The 7207-nt window shown below is 45.7% G+C and overlaps 2 long non-coding RNA genes across 2 annotated transcripts; both read right to left on the bottom strand.

The window, feature by feature from the left end:
- Positions 1-240: 240 nt before the first annotated feature.
- Positions 241-2093, bottom strand: LOC118232235. The gene is made up of 3 exons (XR_004766236.1): positions 1920-2093; positions 1346-1427; positions 241-640 (listed from the first exon to the last, which is right to left on the bottom strand). It is a non-coding gene; the product is annotated as an uncharacterized LOC118232235 (long non-coding RNA).
- Positions 2094-5243: 3150 nt separating this feature from the next.
- Positions 5244-5946, bottom strand: LOC118232236. The gene is made up of 3 exons (XR_004766237.1): positions 5900-5946; positions 5710-5791; positions 5244-5287 (listed from the first exon to the last, which is right to left on the bottom strand). It is a non-coding gene; the product is annotated as an uncharacterized LOC118232236 (long non-coding RNA).
- Between the last annotated feature and the right edge of the window lie 1261 nt (positions 5947-7207).

Genomic DNA, 7207 nt, shown 5'->3' on the forward strand with positions numbered 1-7207 from the left:
GGTCAGCCCGTTCAGGCAGCACAACAGCATCCAGCAGCCAGGCCAGCACAGCAAGGTCCAGCAGCCAGGCCAGCACAGCAGGGTCCAGCAGCCAGGGCAGCACAGCAGGGTCCAGCAGCCAGGGCAGCACAGCAAGGTCCAGCAGCCAGGCCAGCATGGCTGGGTCCAGCAGCCAGGCCAGCACAGCACAGCAGGGTCCAGCAGCCAGGCCAGCACATAGCAGGGTCCAGCAGCCAGGCCAGCACAGCAGGGTCCAGCAATCAGGCCCCCGTAGCAGGGTCCAGCAGCCAGGCCAGCACGGCAGGGTCCAGCACTCAGGCCCCCGTAGCAGGGTCCAGCAGCCAGGCCAGCATGGCAGGGTCCAGCACTCAGGCCCCCGTAGCAGGGTCCAGTAGCTAGGCCAGCATGGCATGGTCCAGCAGCCAGGCCACCGTAGCAGGGTCCAGCAGCCAGGCCAGCATGGCATGGTCCAGCAGCCAGGCCCCCGTAGCAGGGTCCAGCAGCCAGGCCAGCATGGCATGGTCCAGCAGCCAGGCCCCCGTAGCAGGGTCCAGAAGCCAGGCCGGCACGGCAGGGTCCAGCAGCCAAGGCACTGCACAAGGCTTTAGAGCAGGATCCAGTGCCCAAGCTGCTAAAACGTCTCAAAAGAAAATCAGGTGGTTATGATCAATTTGAATGTGAAATATTGTCTTATATCAAACAAAATAAAAAAGATGAGCTCAGTAGCTTCCTTGATTGCATTGGACCAGCTCTGCTGCGTCTTCCTGTGGAAAGTAGGAGCATGGAACAAATCAAGATATTGCAACTGTTGCATGAGGCTGAATATAGGTCCCAAATGCATGCTGAAGTAGACCATAACCACGAATAAAGGTAATACAATGGTGGATGGAATCAAGTTCAGTTGAAATTTAAGGATTTCAATACATTTTGTGTTACTATAATTATTAATTACAAAATGTTAATTTGCTTTAAAATGGATTATCTAAGATATTTTAATATTACTCTAAAGTGTTACTTTCTTGTAATAGTTTAGCACAATTTTCAGGAAATTTAACCAGAACCACAAAATGCATTTGTTTTGTCCTTAAAAATGTCACATTCTCTGGCAGTTTTTGTTAATCAACATTGTCTTCTTAGATGTCTGCTGTCGTTTTACAACAGACATAAAAAGTCATCATTTTTATGGCTTAAAGTTATATTGCCCATTCCTTGCCTTCTTGTTAACCTCCAGTCACCCCTAAAATGGGGGGTGGTGGTTGTGTGTGAGGTATAGCAAGTGAATAAAAGTGAATAAAAATTGAAATGGAATAATTGTTTTCTTCCATATATACTGGAGGCATCATACCTTTGTAGAGTAGTGTAGAGCTAGTTGACATCTTGGTTGCTGGCTATAGCTGGTAATATCCTCCATCACGCATTATAGAAACCTGATGCAAAAAGTAAACACCACCAGGATAAAGATATATATGTATATAAATTGTAATATGCAAGTAATCAAAGTTCAAAACAGTTTTTTTCCTCTATTTCATACCTACCTCATTCTAACAACTATTTAAGTGTCATAAGTTAGATTGTTGTTCTACATTCATGGTCACCCTAAATAAAGACAATGATGTGCATGCCCCTAACAATTTACTAAAGTTTACTACACACACACACACACACACAGTCGAATAGACTCTTTCAGTGATATTGATGTGGCTCTGAAAAGAGCCCTTGTTTGAGGAGGCAGGTTGCCTCAAATGTGGTCATACTGTCAAGGAACAGCACCGCACGGTGAGGTGAAGTACTGTGTGTACAGCTTGCTCACAGCTAGGGCCTCCTGTGATGCAGAGTTGCTTCCTAGTTGCCCAGCTGGATTCAGTGCAGCACTTGAGGTGGCACAAGCATTGCATGAAGGAGAATCCCGAAGACCCCACCTGAGGAAATTGTGAAGAATGGCAGTGGCTTGCACGATCTTCTCAGCATTGCATGGGCTCAACTCCATCATTCTGTGGTAGATACGGAACTGAGCTGCCATGATGCCAAACGCATTCTCCACAGTCCTCCGGGCATGGGACAAGCGGAAGTTGAAGATCTGGTCAATGGGGCTTGCTGTTCCTGGGTAAGGACGCAGAAGATCTCGTCTCAGGGGAAAAGCCTCATCTCCAACAAACACAAATGGTGCTGGACCAAGATGTTCACCATTAGGGAGAGGCTCATCTTCAGGGAGGTCTAGCGTGCCATCACGGAGAGCTCTTCCAAAAGCAGAGGCAGACAGGGTGCCACCATCACTACTCCTGCCATAGGCACCAATGTCTACCATTCTGAAATGGTAGTTGGCATCCACCACCGCCAGAAGAACTATGGAGAACTGTCCCTTGTAATTGTAATACAGGGACCCAGAGTTGGCGGGAGCTTTGATGACAATGTGCTTGCCATCAATGGCCCCAAGGCAGTGTGGAAATGCCCAGCGCTGACTGAAGCCCTCAGCAATTGCTCTCCAATCCTCCTTCTGAGGCACAGGCATGCATTCTCCTACCAAACACTCCCAGATGGCTGTAGCCACAGATGGTACAATGCCAACGACAGTGGACTTGCCCACTCTGAAGCTTTTGGAGATTGTGTGGTAGGAGTCACCAGTTGATTTGAAAACTGATGCCCCATCAGAATTCCATGTCAATTAAATATTATTTACATTGGATAGTGCTTCAACATTTTTGTATTGTTTGCCATCATAAATGTCTTCAAAGTTTTCCTCAGATTTCTTCTGTCTATTGAAACGATATGTGAGAAGATCTGATAGATTGCTATTCTCAAACATGTCACGTAGTTGTGGCTTCATTGGAATTACAATTTAAAAATTCCCATTTTTGGATAGTTTGTCAGCCATTGTCTCTGTATGGCAAGAACTGCATGTAGCATTACAGTTGGGGCCTATGTATGTAGAGCATTCGGGGCAAACATAATGAAACTCAACAACACCCATACACATGTCGGGAGTCAGGAGCAGCCCCGCGCTGCCTCCGGCCACCTAACAATGTTTTTTTTCAGGAACCCACCCACCACCAGGAGATCAGGACAAGGCAGGTAAAGGGGAAACTTATTTAACATTTAATTCAAAAAACAGAGCACGCCACAATCTCGCACCAACCCCGCCCTTCCTTCTTCCCCCCGGCTTCCTCTAGCACTCTTCCCCTCTGGCCCTCCCCTTCCCTTCCACGGAGCCCCCGACGCAGGTAAGAGCAACACCCCTCACACACCACACACTTTTAAGCCGCTGGGGTTCCCCTTACACGTGCCCACACTCAGCAAAAAAAACAGTGTACCCACTCTGGCCCCCCTGCGCCTCAGCCCCGCTGCCGGAGGGGGGGGGAGACCTCACCCTGCCGTCTCACGGGGGGAGCCACTAACACAGGCGGGGTCTCACACACACTCACACCTCTCACTCCCACACACACACCACAAACAATCAGCCAAATCAAAGAAAGGATGTAGTTGGCCCACACCTCACTGCTGGGCCACTCTACATCAAAGAAAATTAAATAAAGAAAAATAAATCAAACCCCCAAAGGTCTGCTGTCTCCCACTGTCCACGTCAGTCTCTAGGCTGCTGGGCGGCGCCCCGGCCCACTCTGCCGTCCGCTGTACGTTCTTGAAGTTCCACTGGTTACCACGCAGAGTCCCTGCTGCGCCCTGTAGCTGGAGAGTGAGTCGGCGCCGGCTCCGGTCCTGGTCCGCGCTTTACAGTCTCGGAGTGGGAGACTCACTGTTCCTCCGCCCTCGTCAGGGCTTGTCCAGAGTCTCCCCTCGCGGCGTTGGTCCTGGCCGATGTAGCGCAGTGTCCTTGCCACAGGACCAGTCCGGCTCTGCACAGCGCCGCTCCTCCCCGGATCCCACCACGTTTCCCGCTTGGTCTGGGCGCAGCTCGCTTCTCGTGGCACCAGTGCAGCGTCCGGGACCGCCAGCCCACCACCAGGACGGGAGACAGCTCAAACAAAGAGAAACAGAAATAATAATAACAAAAGAAACGGAAACCCGCCCAACAAAACTAAACTAACTTAAAGCAAAAAAAAAAAGGAAAAATCCTCTTCCGAGGAACCAAACACCCACCCCGGCGTCCCTCGTGTTCTCCCTCTCACCTGCCTTCTTATCCCTGCAAGGTTGTTAGGACAAACACAAAACAGCTGCGCCACGCCCCCAACTCCCGCGACCGGCGAATCGGCTTAGGCCCCGATCTGAATGTGCACCCAGACTCCAATAATCAATCCCCCAGTGAATCAGGCACAGCTGTCAGGCTACCTCCTGACACACACGTTGAAGAATTTTCCGAACAGGTACTTTGTGACAGGCAGGTTAGAGTTTGGTATCAATACACAGAGCAATGTAAGCATTGCTTTTAGAGCAAGCCATGATAAATTGAATTGTACAACAAAACACATGATGAGCACAATAGCACCACCAACGATAAGGCTTGATCCTGGAAAGAGTGGTCTTCCATAGGCCTCTTGCTCTTGTTCGTCTGAGGGGTCATCATCAGACTCCATTTCGTCAAATGTTTCCTGAATTTTAATTAGTATAGTGTGACACTGTGCAAATAGGCAACTTAAATGTTCATATGAAGAAATACTTTAAACCTTCACCCCCAAAGGTTAAGATAACTACAACCATTTTCAATAATTATGGACTGCAGCAAACAAACACTCAAGGGTATATAGTATTTATTTTCTTGCGCTCTGCACCCTTTACGCACATTTAGCTACACATAATGGCAAATCTGATTTTCTCATTTTGAAAAGCGGTGATAGTTAAACAAGCAAATCTTCAATAACAGTCCTGTAGTCCTTGTGACGTTTTGGTGAATTTGACACTGTGAAGCTGCGAAACAGAAAAATAAGAATAATTGCATATTTGTTTGTATCCTTACAATGAAGCTGAAATTATTCTGTACAATGAATTCTAGATAGCTAGCTGTAGCTACACTACATATAAATTGCCATTAGATGGAGACAAACACTAATATATGAGCACCTCTAAAATTACTAATAGATAATAAACAGGAAGCACAACAGTTAACTGAAGCGATGGAGGCAGGTCATTGCTGTAGCACTCTGACAGTGAGTAATAGATGATTTCCTGAAATAGATTGTGCAATTTTAATCCTAATTTTCAAAGAATAATCTGATTTGTCATCAACATACACTGTCTGAAATGCTATTGCACCGGTATTTTAAAGCCTGTTGAGGTTTTGGGTAGTCAACCTACCATAGTGGTCCAATTCCAGTTGTTCAGCATTCACTAGATTCCCCTGAAACAAAGGAGGGAACACTGTGTCAGCACATTATAGTGCTGTGAGTGCATCCCATTAGTCTCATCCTTTCCTCCACTACAACCTCTTTTCCTCCATGATCTAAAAAGGATTGGATAGGTGAAAGCAATATGATCCAGTCTGCTTCCACCCATCAAATTTGTGTCAGATCAGTGATTCTGGAGGAAAGGAGGTTGTAGTGGAGGAAAGGAGGAGACTAATGGGACGCACTCTGTCTTTCGACAGTTTGGGCAGATGTTTCTGTGCATTACTTGCAGAGTCCCTGCTGATTGGCAGCAGTGCTGCCACTACTGGTAGCCATGTTTGAAGTGATAGAACGGAGCTAGCCTGATTTCAATCATTGTGTTAACTGAAGCCGGCTAAATAATAGGACATTAGCTTAAATTAGTCGAACCACGTACCAGGAGTAGGGCCCTGGTAATTAGCTGGGTCAACCTGCTGCTCACGTTCCAAATCCAGTTGTTCGGCATTCACATGGTTCCCCTGACAAAAAAATATGTTAGCATAAATAGTTTACATTGACTTTTGAGGATTTTATCAAACATTAGTTAAATCGTTGAATTGCAATCTTTTGTAGATAGCTAGACTTACTTGTCCATCATCATCCAATTCCTGTTGTTCGGCATTCACTATGTTACCTTGTATCAAATGAAAAAGGGTTGTGTCAGCACAAACACTTTACAGGTAGTAATTATGTACAGGAAACTACAGAAGGATATCTACCAGTAACAAGTATTATAACTAACAACGGATTCCCTTTTACAGGTTCATCGATAATAGAATCGTGTATTTATGGTGATCAATTGTATATTACAAAACATCTCAATCACGAAAATAAATCACAGAGCTTGTTGACATTCTAGGAACGTTGTGCGACTGTTTACTTTTTGCAGCGGTGACCTGTTAGCTAGAAAACGTTAGCTTTGGAGCTAAGTTAGGTAACCTAATTACGTTATCGACTTACTTGTCGATATCTGCCAGTTGATTTAGGTACCTCTGAGACACTATGGTCCCAGAGGTACCGTTTATATCTCGACATTGCTGAATTCAACAAACAAATTAATTAAAAGTTAACTAGCTATGTAACAACGACAGCAAGAATGTTTGGTGTGTACAGTCGCGCGACTGGTGGAAGACATGAAGCTACCGATATCATACGGCTTGAGCGCACAAACTTTGAAATTCAAGTCATCAACGTTTTTTTCGCCAACTAACTTACTAGCTAAGCTAACGATGGCTGCTGAGACTAAAACAGCAAAGGTAAGGTTATTTTATTATCACATTGTAGCTCTAAATTATTACAGTTAACGTAAACATATTGTAACAATCCTAGCTACATACAATATGGCTAACATTAATATGTAACCAGCTGTGTCCTTTGTTTAGTTGGAGAGTGTACTCACTTACTGACAAAATGTCAACATTTGCTTCATGAATTAGGCTATTGTTATTTATTGAACGACCAGAGTGACAATGGTGGCGCTGCGAAACTCCGTATTCAGCATAATTGTCATGTACCGACTACTAATGAAACTAAAATGGAGCGTTTCTGTTTTTAACTCATACTTTGCTTGCAGTAGCATTGAATATCTGAGTTCAGTAATCTCGGCCGGCCCGGCGTGCCGAACACTATGGGCTTTTCGCTAAGAGGTTAGTTAATTTGACAGCCATCTCTACTGTTATACAGTCAATCTATCGTTTAGTTATTAAGGTAGCTAATGTTAAAGTTACAATCTCGAAGATTTCTGTTTCGTTCTCTTTGGCGGTACCAATGGTGAAAAGCAGTAACAGGTGTGTTTTTGGACCTCACTTCCCAGAGATCCAACCGGATCCAACCAGTGTCGCCTGTGTGACGTCAGCCAGTTGGCACCTGGGCCACGCCAACTATAACACTTACTA

Source organism: Anguilla anguilla, chromosome 7 (genome assembly GCF_013347855.1).
Source record: "Anguilla anguilla isolate fAngAng1 chromosome 7, fAngAng1.pri, whole genome shotgun sequence".
NCBI classification, from domain to species: domain Eukaryota; kingdom Metazoa; phylum Chordata; class Actinopteri; order Anguilliformes; family Anguillidae; genus Anguilla; species Anguilla anguilla.